The 19162-nt window shown below is 39.6% G+C and overlaps 1 protein-coding gene across 2 annotated transcripts in view; it reads left to right on the plus strand.

The window, feature by feature from the left end:
* Positions 1 to 19162, plus strand: part of SGMS1 (sphingomyelin synthase 1) — a 295764-nt gene that overhangs the window by 171452 nt on the left and 105150 nt on the right. Inside the window, exon 1 of one of the 2 annotated variants that reach the window (XM_036829631.1) lies at positions 13924 to 14010. The exons of the other annotated variant lie outside the window; for it this stretch is intronic. The gene's annotated coding sequence lies outside the window, so the exon portion shown is untranslated. Of the gene's footprint in view, positions 1 to 13923; positions 14011 to 19162 lie in introns of those variants that run through there. 2 annotated transcript variants of the gene reach the window in all.

A 19162-nucleotide genomic window follows, 5' to 3' on the forward strand; every position in this document is an offset into this window, starting at 1 on the left:
TGGGGTTTCTGATATTTCATGCGAATGAGACCAATTTCCCCTCATAGTGTGGGAGGAAGCAGCCTGGACTTCCCCCCGCTGTGGGCAGGCCAGCTCTGAGAAGGGAGGTACCCTGGAGAGTCTGGGCCACGTTGTCCCAGCCCTTCCCCCCAGACTCACCTTTCGCATAATTCACTTCTCTCCCAGGGAGGAGGTTGGGAGGAGACGGGACTGTTGGGCTAGTGGAAAGTCCTCCACCTGGCAGCGTGAGGCAGGGCGAGTGGAGGTTTCCCTCTAACGCTTTATTGAATGCGTTGCATGAATAACCGTGCCTGCATTCTCAGTAACTCTACCTCAGTTTCATCTTCTGTAAAACTAGGCTAATAATAGTAACATGCCTCATAGTGCTCTTGTCAAGATTAAATGAATTAGTACCTGGGAAACATTTAGAAAAGAGCCTCGCATGCGGCAAACAGTTTGTCTATTTTTACCTTGAGTAATATCAGTATTTTTAATACTATGTCAAAGCATTCAGATGCATTTAAAATGGGAGGGTTAAATCGTGTCCTAGTGAAGGCAATACCTATAGAGGTGTAAGTTCATGTTGAGGAGAGAAAACTGCTGGCTGCGTGGGACAAAATAAGACATTTCTTTCTGGTTTGTTTTAAACATATATTTGTTCTTGGTGCTGAGAGGAAAAGATTATGAAGGAAAATGCTGAGTGCAAGACCACTTTCTTTTAGGCTGCTGAGAGCCTTCCCTAATGAGAGTTCTGGAAGGATACGACCTGGGGACGTTAAACCCCTTTGTTTTGATAACTCCCACTGCTGCCTTAAAGGCAGTATTATTACAGAGAAAAACAGGTTGATTTTTATTTTAAATATGGAAATTTCTAGGAGAAAAGGGAGCTCCAGTATGCATTCTTAATAGTCTACCGAAAAAAACGCTGGAAATCTCACTCTCTGCAGTGGTTATTTGTTTACATGTGGTTACTTCTGCTGAAAATATTAGTAAACATTATTTATGTCCAAACAGGCTCCTTATATACAGCACCTACTACGCCAAAGCACTTGTGTAATGAATATCTGTGTAATTAATATATCTGTGCACTGAGTCAGTGGATTTAGGAGTGGGGATTTATAAAGCAGTGGAATAAGCACGCTTGCACAAATGTTTATTCTATGCCTCTTTTGACTTTCTTCCCTACTTAACATTCATTAAAAAAAAAAAGCAGATCATTCATAAGAAAAGGCAGCCTATTTTAGGGGCATCTCAGTTTACTTAGAAAATCATCTGCATTGCTTTTGAAAATGGATTGAACACTTAATATGAATGTTTATTCAGTGTTATTCTTTCCTCTTGCCACAGGGCTTAGTATTTACAAGTTGAAGCTTTGTAGAGTCAGGGGAAGTTAATCCCAATTGTTTTCCTCACAGAATATTTGATACCACTGACTTCATTATGTCTGGAGTTGAAGCTAAAGTTTGGTAGACTTGAGCATAAAGAAGCCTGAGAAATAGGAGGCCCAGGCCGTGCTGCTGGGTGACCCTGCACAGGTCATTTCAAGTCTTTTGGTCTATGTGTTATCATCTGTCAACTATGAGGCCAGGACGAGATGACTAATGAGGTGTCTCCAGCTTTCAAATGATGTGACTGTAGGATATCCCCACCAGTTTCTGCTTTTAGCAAGACATCCTAGTCAAGTAAAAGGTCTCTGGCTCAGTGAGTTGTAGCTGTATGCTCTTCTTGAGAATTGTTACTTGAATTAATTTGTAGAAACTGTTGGTACTTGCTCAGAAGATTTCAAAATATATGTGTTTGATTTTTAAAGACCCTATATTAGCAATTGGATGGAACTTTAGATGTTTGAATTTTTATTCTGTTCTCAAAACCACCAGTACAGAAAATCTCTAATGTGTCTCTCCAATTATGGGTTTTATAAAGTATTTAAGTCCATTATATCACATTTAAAACACACTTTTGTGAAAATTATTTTAGGATAGGTAGGGTCATAGTATATCTCGTAAGACGGTCAAAGTCCTCTTGCTGTTTCTTTTCTTCTTGTTGTTATTTATTTATTTAATTGAAGTATAGTTGATTTACAATGTTGTGTTAGTTTCTGGTATACAGCAAAGTGACTCAGTTTATATATACATATATATATATATATATGTATATATTATACACACACATACATACATAGTTTTTCAGATTCTTTTCCATTACAGTTTGTTACAAGATATTGAATATGACCCTGTGCTATACAGTAGGACCTTGTTGTTTATCTATGTTATATATAGTAGTGTGTATCTGCTGATCGCAAACTCTTATTTATCCCTCTCCTCACCCCTTTCCCCTTTGGTAACCATAAGTTTGTTTTCTATGTCTGTGCGTCTGTTTCTGTTTTATAAATAAGTTCATTTGTATCATTTTTTAGATTCCACCTATAAGTGATATCATATGATATCTGTGTTTTTCTTACTTGACTTAGTATGATAATCTGTAGGTCCATCCATTTTGCTACAGGTGGCATTTAATTGTGTCAGCGTTTGGCATGTTAAATAGCCTTTGCAGGCCAGCCAGGGAACCTGACTGCCATTTACAAGATTGTATTTTCCTTGGTCATTATGATCCACTTTGTCTTCCAAATGGTAAGAATAGGGTGACAGGATGTGTGTGGTAAGAGAGGAAACTGAGTGTCTGAGTCTATAGTTGAACAGGAAGATGCATGCCAATGTGAGGGCAGGATCACTCTCCCAGGCCCTGGCCCCTGGCCTTCTCCTTCCTTCCCCTCCTCTCTCAGGAGGACATGTGGTTGCATCAGGAACTTGTGCCTCACTTCCCTTCTGTATTGGTTATCTGTAGCTGCCTGACAACACCACTACCAACTTAGTTGCTTAATCAGTGCAGAAACTATCTCACGGTTTCTGTGGGTCAGGAGTCTGGTTGTGATTTGGCTAGGTACTTTATAAGGCTGCAATCAAGGTGTCAGCAGGGCTGCTGTCTCATCTGAGGCTTGACCGGGGAAGGGTTTTCTTCTGAGCTCATGTGATTGTTGGCAGAATTCAGTTTCTTGTGGGCTCTCAGTTGCTTATTAACTGTCAGTTGGAGGCTGCCCTCCCCTGGCTCTCTCTGTAGGCAGCTCATCACTTGGCAGCTGGCTTCTTCAAAGCCAGCAAGGGAGAGAATCTCGTAGCAGAATGGACGATACAGTCTTATGTGATGTAACCACATGTCCTGTCATTTTGGTCTTATTCTGTTGGTTACAGGCAAATCACAGTTCCCACCCCCACTCAAGGGAAGGGGATTACACAGGCATGGATAATAAGAGACAGGGGTCGCAGGGACCGTTTTGGAGCCTGCCACATTTGAGGCTGGCCAGGAATATGGCTTCTCTTTATCTCTTCTCTCCTCTCTGGGCATTCTCCTACTTAGCTAAGGGCACAAATCTCATCCTTCTGTCTCCTTCCTTCTGACTGACAGAGAATTCAACACCCTGGTGGCCTTTCTTCCTCTTTTCTGCTGTGGAAATGCAAGGAAAACATAGCAGGAATCTCAGTCTTGGTAAGAAACTCTCATGCTTTTGGGGCTCTCCCCTGACAGCTGGTATTTTGTGTGTGTGACGTGTTCCCTAGCAGGTGTTTCTAAGTCATCATGAGGCTTATATAAACGACCTAAGTGGCACCTTCTCAGCTTTTATGTCTTCTGTTCACTGTTGTATTTAAGCAAGTGCTGAATCCCAACACTAGTTCACTTTCCCAGTGCCATCCTTTTAGAATTCTTGCTAGGACTGTGTTTTAGATTTTAATGTAGAATAATTAGTGGTTTGGGTCCTTTTACTCTTTGGCCCCATTAGCTGCTCTTTTGTGTCATTTCCCTTATTTCCCTCTTCTCTTCAGTACTCTTTAGGGGGTTTCTTGCCTTTCTCTGTCCTGCTCCTGGTCTGTGACTTGGTCAGTCTCCAATTATTGCTCTTCTTCATTGCTGAGGAGGCAGCGTGGTGTCAGTTAACAATAAGGACTCCTATGTGGGAAAAGAATCTAAAAAAGAGTGGGTATATATGTATGTATAACAGGTTCACTTTGCTGAACACCTGAAACTAAAACAACATTGTAAATCAGCTATACCCCAATAAAAATTTTTTTTAAAGAAACAACAAGAACTGAAGCCAGGCTGCCTGGGTTTGAATCCCAGCTCTGCCATTTATTAGCTGAGGAATCTCAAGCAAGTGATTCAGTTTTGTTTCTGTGTGGCTGATATGAACAGTTCTGATTTTCTCACTGGCCAATAAGCCTCTGTTTGCTGCTGCCGCTCTTACTTTGCTCCCAAGATATGTGCACTGATATAGGAGCAATTTGTGCTTTATTACTAAATGAAACTTTAGACCAAGATTTTTTCTGGTGAAGTGGGCCAGAACATTTCTGAACTCATGAGGATACGTCTTTTTTTTTTTTTTTTGGTTAATGTTGCCTTGGAACTTGCTTTGCCTCCTAAGGATGAGGATAGTTTACTTCTTCCAATAACAACAACATTTAATGAGCACTTAGTGTTTGCCATGAGCTTTATTAAACTGTTTGCAGGCATTATGTCTTTAACCCATATAACAACATTAAGCTGTAGTACTACTGTTAGTCTCATTCTATTGATGAAGAAACTGAAGCTCAGAGAAATTAAAGAACATCCTCAAGGTCTTTAAGGTAGATTGGGGAATGCAGTTTTGTGTGACTGCAAAGCACATGCTTTTAATGACCATAAGACACTATCTCCCATAGAGAAAGTCTAAACCCCTCTTCATGAACTAACTCCTTAGGAGAAAAGAGGCTAAGAATCCAAAACAGTCATGTCTTACAAGAGCTTTTATCCACTTCTGCAGCCTTAGTGCAAGTGACATCCTCTAGCATCTCAGCTCTCAAATGATCTTGGTTTTGATGCGTGCCAGTCTCCTTCCACCTTGTGGGAGCTTGGCCTCGCCCTAGAAGATAAAGTGTGCATTCAAAAAGGAGCGTATTCTTTTTAGCCAGGTTCCTGCATGACTGTTGTAGAATATTAACATTGTAGGTGAGGTATGATTAAGAAATATTGAGTTTTTAACTGTCCCAGCCAGGATTTATACATCCAGATTATTCTCCTTGAGTGCATCAGCTAAGTTAATTGCTTGTATTCTGGTGATACTGCCATGGCACTGCATTCTCTTAAATGAACTTCAACTCAACCACCTTGTAACTCCTTCCCCAGCCCCAGGACTGAGCATAGTGTCTTCTGCCACATGGGTAGTTCATTAGTCGGTTGTTGAAATCACTTCGAATTCTTTCAAATAACCCTGGTGGTGGCAAGTGACCATCTTTGAGGATGAATTTGATTCCTTGAACCTATTAAAATATTTTCCATCATAGCAAAGAACGTGTGTTTGTTCAAAAATCAGGAGCAACTAAACTGTAATGAGACATTTTCTTGTGGGCGTTGTACACAGGTTTTGAAGGTACAAGAAGAGAACTCAGTTTACTCTGAGCAGACAGTATCACTGGAATGAGTCCCAAAACGATGAAAGGGTCAAGGAGAACTTTTTGTAGATAGAAAGTTCTGTTTAAAAGTTGGTAGTGCCTCACCTTGTGGTCTTTGTTTTTCTTGAAAACATAGCTGACAAATCCATACTGTTGTTGATGAGGCTGTGATGTGAAGCTAGCCTTGGTGATAGGCTGCCGGCATTCGCAGTGTGGCTTTTATTTTCCACAGATGTCTGCTGAGTACTTGGCATTACAATGCACACCAGAAGAATTAGCACTAGTGGAAAATTTTCATTCCGTCCTTCAAGAATTTATCATCAAAATAAAGAAAGTCAGTACTGATATGAAGAATGCTAACAAATGCATAGCTATAACTTTCGGTTTGCATGTTATTAAAGGCTACCAACTAAGATGGAGATTTTTATTTAACACTTCATTCAGATCAGCTTAGAAGAGTTTCATGTTGTTGTCAAAAGTGTGATTTGAACCTCTTTCCAAAACGTTCACCTAGAGAAAGAGTCTGAATTTGATGGACTATCATACTTGCACTAGCAAACACAATAATTGTAATTATATTTTGGGGACATAGTCTGTGGTGGGCACTGTACATACATTATCTCTAGTCTGCATAACTGCTCTCCAAGGTATGTATTATTGTCATTTTACAGACCTGGAAACTGAGGCTTAGAAGATTAACTTACTTGGCAGAGACCACACTGCTGTTAAATAGCAGAGGTAGAGTTCAAGACTATGTATTTTAAACTTATATCAAACTCTCTGCATTTTCCATGCTTTTAAAAGCCTTCCATACCAAGTAACCTGGAGTATAAAGCTACAGCCAGCCGACGACCATGTTCCTCGGTGTTGGGTACAATCTACAATACAAATCTTTGACTCTTCATTCCTTCCCTGCTATTTTTATTGGTGTTGACAAGTTCTTTCTTTGTTACCAGGAAGCTCTCTGTATTGATGGGGTGTTTTTCCATTCTCTCCCTTCTTTATGCCCCTCTTACACACACACACACACACACACCCTAATGGTCTGGATAACTTGGGGTTTCTGCCTGTTTCATAACTGAGGTGACACCGTCTCTCATGGTACCTCAGTGTATGGAGACATTTTACAATTAACATTAATCTCTTCTCTCTGAATGCCTTTAACACTGAGGCTTCAGGTGAGGAAAGTTAACAGGTTCCTGTTTTATAAGTGTTGTCTACTTGGAGCCATATGTTCTTCACATAAAATGAGCAGTTGTTGCATTCTACTTGCTAGAAGTAAGATGTTTTCATTTGGGCTGTTCTGTGAAGGGAAAGAAATTGGAACTTCCTACCCCTTGGTTGGGGACCCTAAAATGTTATGAAATTGAAAAACAGAAGTAAAACATCATTCTGAATGACTTCCTTTTGGAAAAGGGGGGCACTTTGCTGAGCATAATCCATTATTCCATGACTTACTTGAATCTCCGCTATTTGAATTGGATATATGGACGAAGCAGCAAGTCTGATCATTGAACTCTGGGTGTCCCTGGTGCTGGGGTGATACCCTTGTTAGACCAAAGCTTGACTTTGGCAGATCATGTCTTTCATTTTATTTAATCCTCACAACCACACAGTATAGTAGGGGCCATTTGATCCTCTTTCAGAAATAAAGAAATTGAGGCTGGGTAAATGTGAATGGATTTTCCCAAGGTCACGTGGCAAGGAAGTAGTAGGATTTTGAGCCAAGGTTTTATTTGGGCATTGTCCTTTGATAGACGTTGGTGGTTTGGGTTGCTTTGTCATTTATCTTTTCTATCCTATAATCTTTATTTTTATTTTTTTTATTTATTTTAATTTTCGATTTTATTTTATTTATTTTTTTATACAGCAGGTTCTTATTAGTCATCCATTTTATACACATCAGTGTATACATGTCAATCCCAATTGCCCAATTCATCACACCACCCCCCCACCCCCACCCCCCACCGCTTTCCCCCCTTGGTGTCCATACGTTTGTTCTCTACATCTGTATCTCTATTTCTGCCCTGCAAAACAGTTCACCTGTACCATTTTTCTAGGTTCCACATATATGCGTTAATATACGATATTTGTTTTTCTCTTTCTGACTTACTTCACTCTGTATGACAGTCTCTAGATCCATCCACATCTCTACAAATAACCCAATTTCGTTCCTTTTTATGGCTGAGTAATATTCCATTGTATGTATGTACCACATCTTCTTTATCCATTCGTCTGTTGATGGGCATTTAGGTTGCTTCCATGACCTGGCTATTGTAAATAGTGTTGCAATGAACATTGGGGTGCATGTGTCTTTTTGAATTATGGTTTTCTCTGGGTGTATGCCCAGTAGTGGGATTGCTGGATCATTTGGTAATTCTATTTTTAGTTTTCTAAGGAACCTCCATAGTGGCTGTATCAATTTACATTCCCACCAACAGTGCAAGAGGGTTCCCTTTTCTCCACACCCTCTCCAGCATTTGTTGTTTGTACATTTTCTGATGATGCCCATTCTAACTGGTGTGAGGTGATACCTCACTGTAGTTTTGATTTGCATTTCTCTAATAATTAGTGATGTTGAGCAGCTTTCATGTGCTTCTTGGCCATCTGTATGTCTTCTTTGGAGAAATGTCTATTTAGGTCTTCTGCCCATTTTTGGATTGGGTTGATTGTTTTTTTAATATTGAGCTGCATGAGGTGTTTATATATTTTGGAGATTAATCCTTTGTCCGTTGATTCGTTTGCAAATATTTTCCCCCATTCTGAGGGTTCTCTTTTCGTCTTGTTTATGGTTTCCTTTGCTGTGCAAAAGCTTTGAAGTTTCATTAGGTCCCATTTGTTTATTTTTGTTTTTATTTCCATTACTCTAGGAGGTGGATCAAAAACATCTTGCTGTGATCTATATCAAAGAGTGTTCTTCCTATGTTTTCCTCTAAGAGTTTTATAGTGTCCGGTCTTCCATTTAGGTCTCTAATCCATTTTGAGTTTATTTTTGTGTATGGTGTTAGGGAGTGTTCTAATTTCATACTTTTACATGTAGCTGTCCAGTTTTCCCAGCACCACTTATTGAAGAGGCTGTCTTTTCTCCACTGTATATCCTTGCCTCCTTTGTCATAGATTAGTTGACCATAGATGCGTGGGTTTATCTCTGGGCTTTCTGTCTTGTTCCATTGATCTATGTTTCTGTTTTTGTGCCAGTACCATATTGTCTTGATTACTGTAGCTTTGCCGTATAGTCTGAAGTCAGGGATTCTGATTCCTCCAGCTTCTTTTTTTTCCCTCAAGACTGCTTTGGCTATTCGGGGTCTTTCGTGTCTCCATACAGATTTTAAGATTTTTTGTTCTAGTTCTGTAAAAATTGCCATTGGTAATTTGATAGGGATTGCATTGAATCTGTAGATTGCTTTGGGGAGTAGAGTCATTTTCACAATATTGTCTTCCAATCCAAGAACATGGTATATCTCTCCATCTGTTGGTATCATCTTTAATTTCTTTCATCAGTGTCTTATGGTTTTCTGCGTACAGGTCTTTTGTCTCCCTAGGTAGGTTTATTCCTAGATATTTTATTCTTTTTGTTGCAATGGTAAATGGGAGTGTTTCTTTAATTTCTCTTTCAGATTTTTCATCATTAGTGTAGAGGAATGCAAGAGATTTCTGTGCATTAATTTTATATCCCGCAACTTTACCACATTCATTGATTAGCTCTAGTGGTTTTCTGGTGGCATCTTTAGGATTCTCTACGTATAGTATCATGTCATCTGCAAACAGTGTCAGTTTTACTTCTTCTTTTCCAATTTGTATTCCTTTTATTTCTTTTTCTTCTCTCATTGCCGTGGCTAGGACTTCCAAAACTATGTTGAATAATAGTGGTGAGAGTGGACATCCTTGTCTTGTTCCTGATTTTAGAGGAGATGCTTTCAGTTTTTCACCATTGAGAATGATGTTTGCTGTGGGTTTGTCGTATATGGCCTTTATTATGTTGAGGTAGATTCCCTCTATGTCCACTTTCTCGAGAGTTTTTATCATAAATGGGTGTTGAATTTTGTCAAAAGCTTTTTCTGCATCTATTGAGATGATCATATGGTTTTTCTTCTTCAATTTGTTAATATGGTTTATCACATTGATTGATTTATGTATATTGAAGAATCCTTGCATCCCTGGGATAAATCCCACTTGATCATGGTGTATGATCCTTTTAATGTTTTGTTGGATTCTGCTTGCTAGTATTTTGTTGAGGAGTTTTGCATCTATATTCATCAGTGATATTGGTCTGTAATTTTCTTTTTTTGTAGTATCTTTGTTTGGTTTCGGTATCAGGGTCACGGTGACTTCATAGTGTGAGTTTGGGAGTGTTCCTTCCTCAGCAGTTTTTTGGAAAAGCTTGAGAAGTATGGGTGTTAGCTCGTCTCTAAATGTTTGATAGAAGTCACCTGTGAAGCCATCTGGTCCTGGGCTTTTGTTTGTTGGTATATTTTTAATAACAGTTTCAATTTCATTACTTGTGATTGGTCTGTTCATTTTTTCTATTTCTTCCTGGTTCAGTCATGGAGGGTTATACCTTTCTAAAAATTTGTCCATTTCTTCCAGGTTGTCCGTTTTATTGGCATAGAGTTGCTTCTAGTAGTCTCTTAGGATGCTTAGTATTTCTGTGGTGTCTGCTGTAACTTCTCCTTTTTCATTTCTGATTTTATTGATTTGAGTCCTCTCCCTCTTTTTCTTGATGAGTCTGGCTAATGGTTTATCAATTTTGTTTATCTTCTCAAAGAACCAGCTTTTAGTTTTATTGATCTTTGCTATTGTTTTCTTTGTTTTAATTTCATTTATTTCCACTCTGATCTTTATGATTTCTTTCCTTCTGCTAACTTTGGGTTTTGTTTTTTCTTCTTTCTCTAGTCCCTTTAGGTGTAAGGTTAGATTGTTTACTTGAGATTTTTCTTGTTTCTTTAGGTAGGCTTGTATAGCTATAAACTTCCCTCTTAGAACTGCTTTTGCTGCATCCCATAGGTTTTGGATCGTCGTGTTTTCATTGTCATTTGTCTCTAGGTATTTTTTGATTTCCTCTTTGATTTCTTCAGTGATCTCTTGGTTATTTAGTAACATATTGCTTAGCCTCCACGTGTTTGTGTTTTTTACGGTTTTTTCCCTGTAATTCATTTCTAATCTCATAGCGTTGTGGTCAGAAAAGATGCTTGATATGATTTCAATTTTCTTAAATTTACTGAGGCTAGATTTGTGACCCAAGATGTGATCTATCCTGGAGAATGTTTCGTGCACACTTGAGAAGAAAGTGTAATCTGCTGTTTTGGGATGCAATGTCCTATAAATATCAAATCTATCTGGTCTATTGTGTCATTTAAAGCTTGTGTTCCCTTATTTATTTTCATTTTGGATGATCTTTCCACTGGTATAAGTGAGGTGTTAAAGTCCCCCACTATTATTGTGTTACTGTCAATTTCCTCTTTTATAGCTGTTAGCAGTTGCCTTATGTATAGAGGTGCTCCTATGTTGGGTGCATATATATTTATAATTGTTATATCTTCTTCTTGGATTGATCCCTTGATCATTATATAGTGTCCTTCCTTGTCTCTTGTAACATTCTTTATTTTAAAGTCTATTTTATGTGATATGAGTATTGCTACTCCAGCTTTCTTTTGATTTCCATTTGCATGGAATATCTTTTTCCATCCCCTCACTTTCAGTCTGAATGTGTCCCTAGGTCTGAAGTGGGTCTCTTGTAGACAGCATATATATGGGTCTTGTTTTTGTATCCATTCAGCAAGCCTGTGTCTTTTGGTTGGAGCATTTAATCCATTCACGTTTAAGGTAATTATCCACATGTATGTTTCTATGACCATTTTCTTAAGTGTTTTGGGTTTGTTTTTGTAGTTCCTTTTCTTCTCTTGTGTTTCCCACTTAGAGAAGTTCCTTTAGCATTTGTCGTAGAGCTGGTTTGGTGGTGCTGAATTCTCTTAGCTTTTGCTTGTCTGTAAAACTTTTGATTTCTCCATCAAATCTGAATGAGATCCTTGCCGGGTAGAGTAATCTTTGTTGTGGTTTCTTCGCTTTCATCACTTTAAGTATATCATGCCACTCCCTTCTGGCTTGTAGAGTTTCTGCTGAGAAATCAGCTGTTAACCTTATGGGAGTGCCCTTGTATGTTATTTGTCGTTTTTGCCTTGCAGCTTTCAATAATTGTACTTTGTCTTTAATTTTTGCCAGTTTGATTACTATGTGTCTCGGTGTGTTTCTCCTTGGGTTTATCATGTATGGGACTCTCTGTGCTTCCTGGACTTGGGTGGCTATTTCCTTTCCCATGTTAGGGAAGTTTTTGACTATAATGTCTTCAAATATTTTCTCGAGTCCTTTCTCTCTCTCTTCTCCTTCTGGGACCCCTATAATACAAATGTTGTTACGTTTAATGTTGTCCCAGAGTTCTCTTAGGCTGTCTTCATTTCTTTTCATTCTTTTTTCTTTATTCTGTTCCACAGCAGTGAATTCCACCATTCTGTCTTCCAGGTCACTTATCCGTTCTTCTGCCTCAGTTATTCTGCTATTGATTCCTTCTAGTGTAGTTTTCATTTCAGTTATTGTATTGTTCATCTCTGTTTGTTTGTTCTTTAATTCTTCTAGGTCTTTGTTAAACATTTCTTACATCTTCTCGATCTTTGCCTCCATTCTTTTTCCGAGGTCCTGGATCATCTTCACTATCATTATTCTGAATTCTTTCTCTGGGAGGTTTCCTATTTCCACTTCATTTAATTGTTTTTCTGAGGTTTTATCTTGTTCCTTCATCTGGTACATAGCCCTCTTCCTTTTCATCTTGTCTATCTTTCTGTGAATGTGGTTTTTGTTCCACAGGCTGCAGGATTGTAGTTCTTCTTGCTTCTCCTGTCTGCCCTCTGGTGGATGAGGCTATCTAAGAGGCTTGTGCAAGTTCTCTGATGGAAGGGACTGGTGGTGGGTAGAGCTGACTGTTGCCCTGATGGGCAGAGCTCAGTAAAACTTAATCCGCTTGACTGCTGATGCATGGGGCTGGGTTCCCTCCCTGTTGGTTGTTTGGCCTGAGGCAACCCAACACTGGAGCCTACCTGGGCTCTTTGGTGGGGCTAATGGCAGACTCTGGGAGGGCTCATGCCAAGGAGTACTTCCCAGAACTTGTGCTGCCAGTGTCCTTGTCCCCACGGTGAGTCACAGCCACTGCCTGCCTCTGCCGTAGGCCCTCCAACACTAGCAGGTAGGTCTGGTTCAGTCTCCCCTTGGGTCACTGCTCCTTCCCCTGGGTCCCAGTGCGCACACTACGTTGTGTTTTCCCTCCAAGAGTGGAGTCTCTGTTTCCCCCAGTCCTGTCGAAGTCCTGCAATCAAATCCCACTAGGCTTCAAAGTCTGATTCTCTAGGAATTCCTCCTCCCATGGCCGGACCCCCAGGTTCAGAAGCCTGACGTGGGGCTCAGAACCTTCACTCCAGTTGGTGGACTTCTGTGGTATAAGTGTTCTCCAATCTGTGAGTCACCCACCCAGCAGTTATGGGATTAGATTTTACTGTGATTGCGCCCCTCCTAACGTCTCATTGTGGCTTCTCCTTTGTCTTTGGATGTGGGGTATCTTTTTTGGTGAGTTCCAGTGTCTTCCTGTCGATGATTGTCCAGCAGCTAGCTGTGATTCTGGTGTTCTCACAAGAGGGAGTGAGAGCATGTCCTTGTACTCCGCCATCTTGGTTCCTAATCCTATAATCTTTAAACAATTTGAGAAATAGAGCAATTCAAGTGGAAAGCAACATAGATAGTAGCTTAATTACTGATAAAAACAGGATTGGAGAACTGAGAATTGTCAGTTACCTCCTTCTCTAAAGCATGAATTGGTCCTTAGTAACCCTGATCTAGTCATCCTAGTCCGGTAACAGCTGGAGAGAAGCCTGCAGAGAGAGCTGGCTGGCCCTCCCAGAAGCAGGCAGCCCTTGTCGTGCTTACTGTGTGGAAGTTAGCTTGGCCCCAGGTGTTGGAGAGAACAAGAGGGAGACCCTTGCTGCCCAGTTGTGTGTGCAGCCTCAGCACTAAGCCAGTGCTTACTCTAGCCTTCCCGGGTGATAAGTCACTTGCTTTTGAGAAGGGAGGAGGGGCTGGGGGGGAGAGGTAGAGAGAGAAAGTGGCTTACTCTAATACTGCTTCCTCCCAAGAAAGACTAAAAATTTCTTCCTGAAAACATAAGGGAGGGTATTTTAAGAGTGTCCACCCCAAACCCCAACAGTAGAAATACTGCTCTTTAAAGTTTTTTCTCTTGAGGTGATCTTTTGTGTTGTTCTCTCCTGCCTTTTTGATTTTGGAGAGAAAAGGAGAGACAACTATGTTTTTCTCTGTGTTTTGGGTATAAAGAAAGGAAAAGACTAATGTAGTAGAAACCAGGAAATGGTGTTTATGAGACATATAATCAGATTCTTTCTTCTCATGGCAGGTGATGGAAATGTACAGGAACAATGGGAGAAGCCGGTAACTTATAGGAAGCCAAGATGACAAGAATTTTAAAAAATAATCAGTGAGTAAAATTTTGTTAGCCCTTTAGAATTCCGTTGACTACAGGGTGAATTTTCTGTAAGAAACCATGGTAAAATAACAGCACAATTAAATACCTCAAAAGTTTAAAAGAGAAAATTTTGAAAAGTAAATATCCAAACACTTCAGAAAGTTGGTGTCAGCATTTGAGAAATTTTGCTTTTGCATTATTCTTTCTTGGTAGAATGTGTCATCTTAAGTTGGGTATGTCAGTTTGGTGGATAGAGCATAAGTATTTAAAGAATTGAAAGAGGATTCCTTTTATATTAACCTTGGAGTAGCCCTTCTCAAATGCAGATCATTCTTCGTTCCATTGGTTCTGTGGGCCCCATTTCTTACCCACTTTTTGTGGGTACATTTTGGAGGTAAATATGAATAAACTTGGTGAATATGAATAAAATTCAGCTCTTTGTCTATTCCTCTTCGTTACACCATTTTTTTTTTACATATCAAAGGCCATTAGTGTTTGTTAATTATCTGACAGTTATACGTGGTTGGTTTTGGTTTCGTTATGGTAATGATAACGTTAGTAAGTGGGGTAGTTACTGGAAAGATCATACATTTTTGAGTCAGACATTCATAGACGTGGCTCTTGCTGTTGTGCTTTTAGTAGTTACTCAGCCTCTCAACCTCAGTTGACTCATCTGTATATTGGATTTGATAATACCTCTCATGAAACGAAATACCATGGGGATAGTACTTTGTGCTGTGACTGGTACATTACAGGGCCACAATAAAAGTAGTTACTTTCTGTCCTTATATTTGTATCATGACTTATAGTTTGCAAGCCTTTATCTTGACTTAGAAGACTGGCCAGCTGAACTTCCTGAGCCACTGTCAGGCAGTGGTGTGTTAACATTGCAGGTAGTGATATGCAGGTAAATGTTTAGAGCCAGCCCTGATGGGGGGAGGGGGTTGTAGTGTTTGCTGATTTCCATGGTGTGAACACTCCCACCATAGCTGATTTCACACTACCAGCAAAAGTCACCGCCAGCAGAGTTGGGAAGTGATGTGCAGGGGCACACTGTTATATGATTTCCTACCAACCAGGTACAATAGTTGCAAAGAACATCAAGAGCATTGATAATAGTAAAACAGGAAGTGACGTGTTTTGAGTATTTATGATCTTTGTTCTTAGTATAGTTTAATTGTATGTTTCTGTAATTTAATTTTTAATGATGGTGTGTTTAACAACTACCTTGCCAAAAATCCTGAGAATATGCAATTTGTTCTAAGGGACTGGTATGAGCTGGCCCCAGCACACCACTGATTGTAAGTTTCCTATTGTGAAGACATTTCCAAGCCACAAATCTTCAATTATCTTTCTCAGCCCTGGTGGTAAGAGTTTGGTTTGGTTGATAAAAGCAAACCTGGTCTGGCTTTGAATCCATGCTAAGTAACCCAAGTTATCATGCCCCATAGCTTCTGGAATGAAGATAAATGTCAGGATCAATTTAGAATTTAGACCTATTTTCTTAAGAGTGTGACTGGCATTCTTACGTTGTTAACTCAGCTTTGTAACTGGCCCCTGGCACCCCTCACTTCTTCTGGCTTTCGAGTGCCAGTGCTTGGAGATAAGTCAGACTGCTCACTCCCTTTTGAACTTCCTTCTTTCCCTTCTCTGTACTCCCGTGACTCTGCATTTCCTCAGGTAGTGACACTTTGGGGACAAGCAGCCAGGGTGCCCCTAACTAACCATGGCATGTAGCTTTGCTTTCGATTCAGAAATTAAGGAAAAGGAATTGTCTCCAGAGAGCGCGAAACAAAACCAAACAAAAAACCTGGGCAGTTTAAAGTTCATACTGGCTGGATTAAAATCTTAGGGAATAAGATGGAAGGAAGAAAGGAAACTGGGTCAGATATCTCAGTGTTTCTTCTGGAAGCAGTTTCTTCAGTTTTCTCAGTTGCCCTTTAGAAGGGAACAATTGAAGCCTGAAATTGCTAAGTAACAGCTAAGATCGTGGTGGTTGTTTTTATTTTAAATCTCACCCACCTAGTTCTCAAAACACATGCTTTATTGAACCTTCAAAAAATGCCTTGGATATTTCAAAACATTCATTTGTGTCAATTCCCTGAATCAGACTTACATAATCTTAAAACATTTATTTCCCTTATTTCTTCCTAAAACAATAGTTATTTATATTTCCTACTGAGTCAGGATTGGACTTGGATTATTGCAAAAGTAGTTCTTGTCCGTTTGAAGAGGAAGCTCATGGATAAAAATCTGAGAGACTTGCCTCTGGATTAAGAAATATTAACCCACGTCTTAAACAAGTTGAATAAGGGTGTCTTTGGTAACTTTGAAAGCAAACATGGGAGTAATGATTAATAGAGAAATTTTGCCACAGATAAAATATCCTAATTGATCATTTCTCTCTCCAGAATGGACCCTATGCAATTTCTGAACATCCCCACTATAGTTGTTGTTTTGATTAGAGCACTACTAGGTGCACAGTCTTCAAATGTGTAAATTTTATAGCCTTTCTTTATGTTCAAATCAACACACTCAGTAGTTTCTGGGTACTTGGGCCATGGGTTATTAGGGTAGATTCCGGTAAATGTAAAACAGGCTTATTCCACTTCAGGAGTTGATAATCAAGCCTGAACAAAGAAAACTGTTTCAAAACAAATGTGGTAAATGTTATAATAGATATATTAGACACTCAGGAAACAGACAGGAGAGAGGAATTACCTGTGTGATAAGCATGGGCTAGACCCGGGGGGTGGGGAGGCGGGGAGGGTTTCAGGAGCAGATGACATTTGAATTGGGTATTAATGATTAATGCCTTTTAATTAAAATACCCTTTTTTAGATTATAAAAGTTAACAATGCTAATTGGAAAGAGCTTTAAAGTGTGAAAATTACTAAGATTAGAAAACTCATTATCACTACCCAGAGATACCATTATTAGCATTTTTTTTTGTATTCTGCCATACTCTTCCTGTGTCTAGATTAGATACATATTTTTCCTCCCTAAAATGGATCATTATTAATATTGTTTTGAAACCTGATTCAACTGATAATATACTGAGACCATGCCACCTCAATAGGTATAATCTACATCATTTTTGTTATTGTTTTATAGCATTCCATGTATATGTGGTCTGTAATGGATTTAACCATTTCCTTATTAGTGGGCATTTAGGTTGTTTTCAACTTTTCATTCTTGTAAGGCACACTATGATGAACATCTTTGTGTATGCACTGTGGTGCACTTACCTAATTATTCAATATTTGGGCAGGATCTTTGAACAGAGTTGGGGCAGTGCCTAGGGAATATTCTAGGTAGAACAAACACTTTGAGCCAAGAGGCAGAGGTGGGAAAGGAAGATTCCATTCTGGGGAAAGGCTGGAACTGTAGTTTGGTAGAATGCAAAGAGCGAAGGCAAGTAGTGCTAATTAGGGCTGGAGCCTTTGATGCTAAGTCCTTTATTCATTCTCAGTTGGGAGCCATGCGTGGAATCTATATGATACTTGAAATGAAGACTGGGTGTCTTCAGTTTTCCTTAATTTCTCTTGTTTGGGAAGAAATAAAAATTATTAATAGTGCTGCCTTCTGAAACTTCTTGAGAGTCTTAAGAAACTGATCAGTCAGGGAGTAAACAAGTAAGGGAAGTCATAGGGAAAGTGTGTGTGTACAGATAAAACTCAACTAGGGGAGCTTATGGTTTTGACAGGGGAAGGAAACATCATTAATAAATGCATTTTCTTCTTAAGGAATTTAAACAAACTATTTGTGATTAAATTTAACTTGGGAAAGACATGGGTTAAGACATAGATATCATAATTTAATAATAATACTACCTTATATTTATTGAGTACTTTTATGTGCTTATGTGTTTTAAATACATTGTTTTACTTAATCTCTCAACAACCTTCTTAGGATGTGTCAAGGATTATCTCCATTTTGCGGGTGAAACAGAGGGCTCAAAGGCTGCTTTGGTGAGAGGTCACCAGACTTGGGGTTCCAGTTCAGGCGTTGCTGGGGCCTTGGGCAAGTCCTGGGATCACACCGGGTTGGTTGTAAGGATACAGTGAGACAATATCTGAAATATTATGAAAATACCCTAAAGTACCACAGAAATGGAAAGACTGCTTTTTTATAATAGGACATCTTCTCCTATCACTACTGAAGGGAAGAAAGCACTTCTCTAGCCATTTTCCATTTCCTTTGCGGTAGATTATATTATTGTCAAAACATTTGCTATTCCTCCCTAGCCGCCCTCCATCCTGTGAGAGGATATTCTTTCCCACCCCACTGAGGGTTGAGCCCTGTGGCTGGCTTGCCATAGGACTTGCAAATAATAAGAAATGTAAATAACAATGATGTGCCATTTCCAGGCAGAAAGGGAATAGACATTGCCTGATTCTGCCATCTTTCTTTTCTCTTTGCCATGAGATCAGCCTGTCCCAGTTAGGGGTGCTCCTTCTGCCTTGGTCGCAGAGTGAAGAGGACATGGAGCCCAGCCTTGGCTCACCTGCAAAGAACCAAACAGGACCAGAAATAAACCTTTCTCTGTTGTTGGCCTCCAAAATGCTGGTGTTGTTACTGCAGCATATTTTAAGCTGAACTGATATGCTCCTTTTTCACCCATTAGGTACCACCCTCTCTCCCTTTCAGGACACACACACACACACCTTGTACAGAGAACTTCCTTTTTAAGTTGAGAAACAGTGTTCCCCATCATCTGTTGTACTACACTCTTCCTCCTGCATTGAAGAGGTCAACCTTCATCATACGTTATCATTTCAAATAAGGCATTTAAATAAGGTATTTAGGGTTGACCAACTTGACCCTTAATTTTTTTTCTTCAGACATTTGTAGAACATGTCCCATGTCAAGGTCTGGACGTCTGGAGGTTTAAAAAATCCAAGCCCTGGACCCAGCCTTCAGGAATCTTAGAGTACGATGCAATTGGATGCTGTGTATCCCAGCAGCTATAAACAAGGCAGACAGTGTCGGGTGCTGAAGGAGAGTGTCACTTTGATAATTGGCGAACTGTGTTCATGTAGGTGTCCCCACTTTGTTGTATGCCATCTTTAAGATGTTCTTTAAATGTCATTGCTTTCTTAGTTAAGCTTATCTTCCCTTTTCCATCTCCTCCTTAGCATGTATTTACTGTACCATTTAATTT

Source organism: Balaenoptera musculus, chromosome 16, assembly GCF_009873245.2.
Source record: "Balaenoptera musculus isolate JJ_BM4_2016_0621 chromosome 16, mBalMus1.pri.v3, whole genome shotgun sequence".
Taxonomy (NCBI): domain Eukaryota; kingdom Metazoa; phylum Chordata; class Mammalia; order Artiodactyla; family Balaenopteridae; genus Balaenoptera; species Balaenoptera musculus.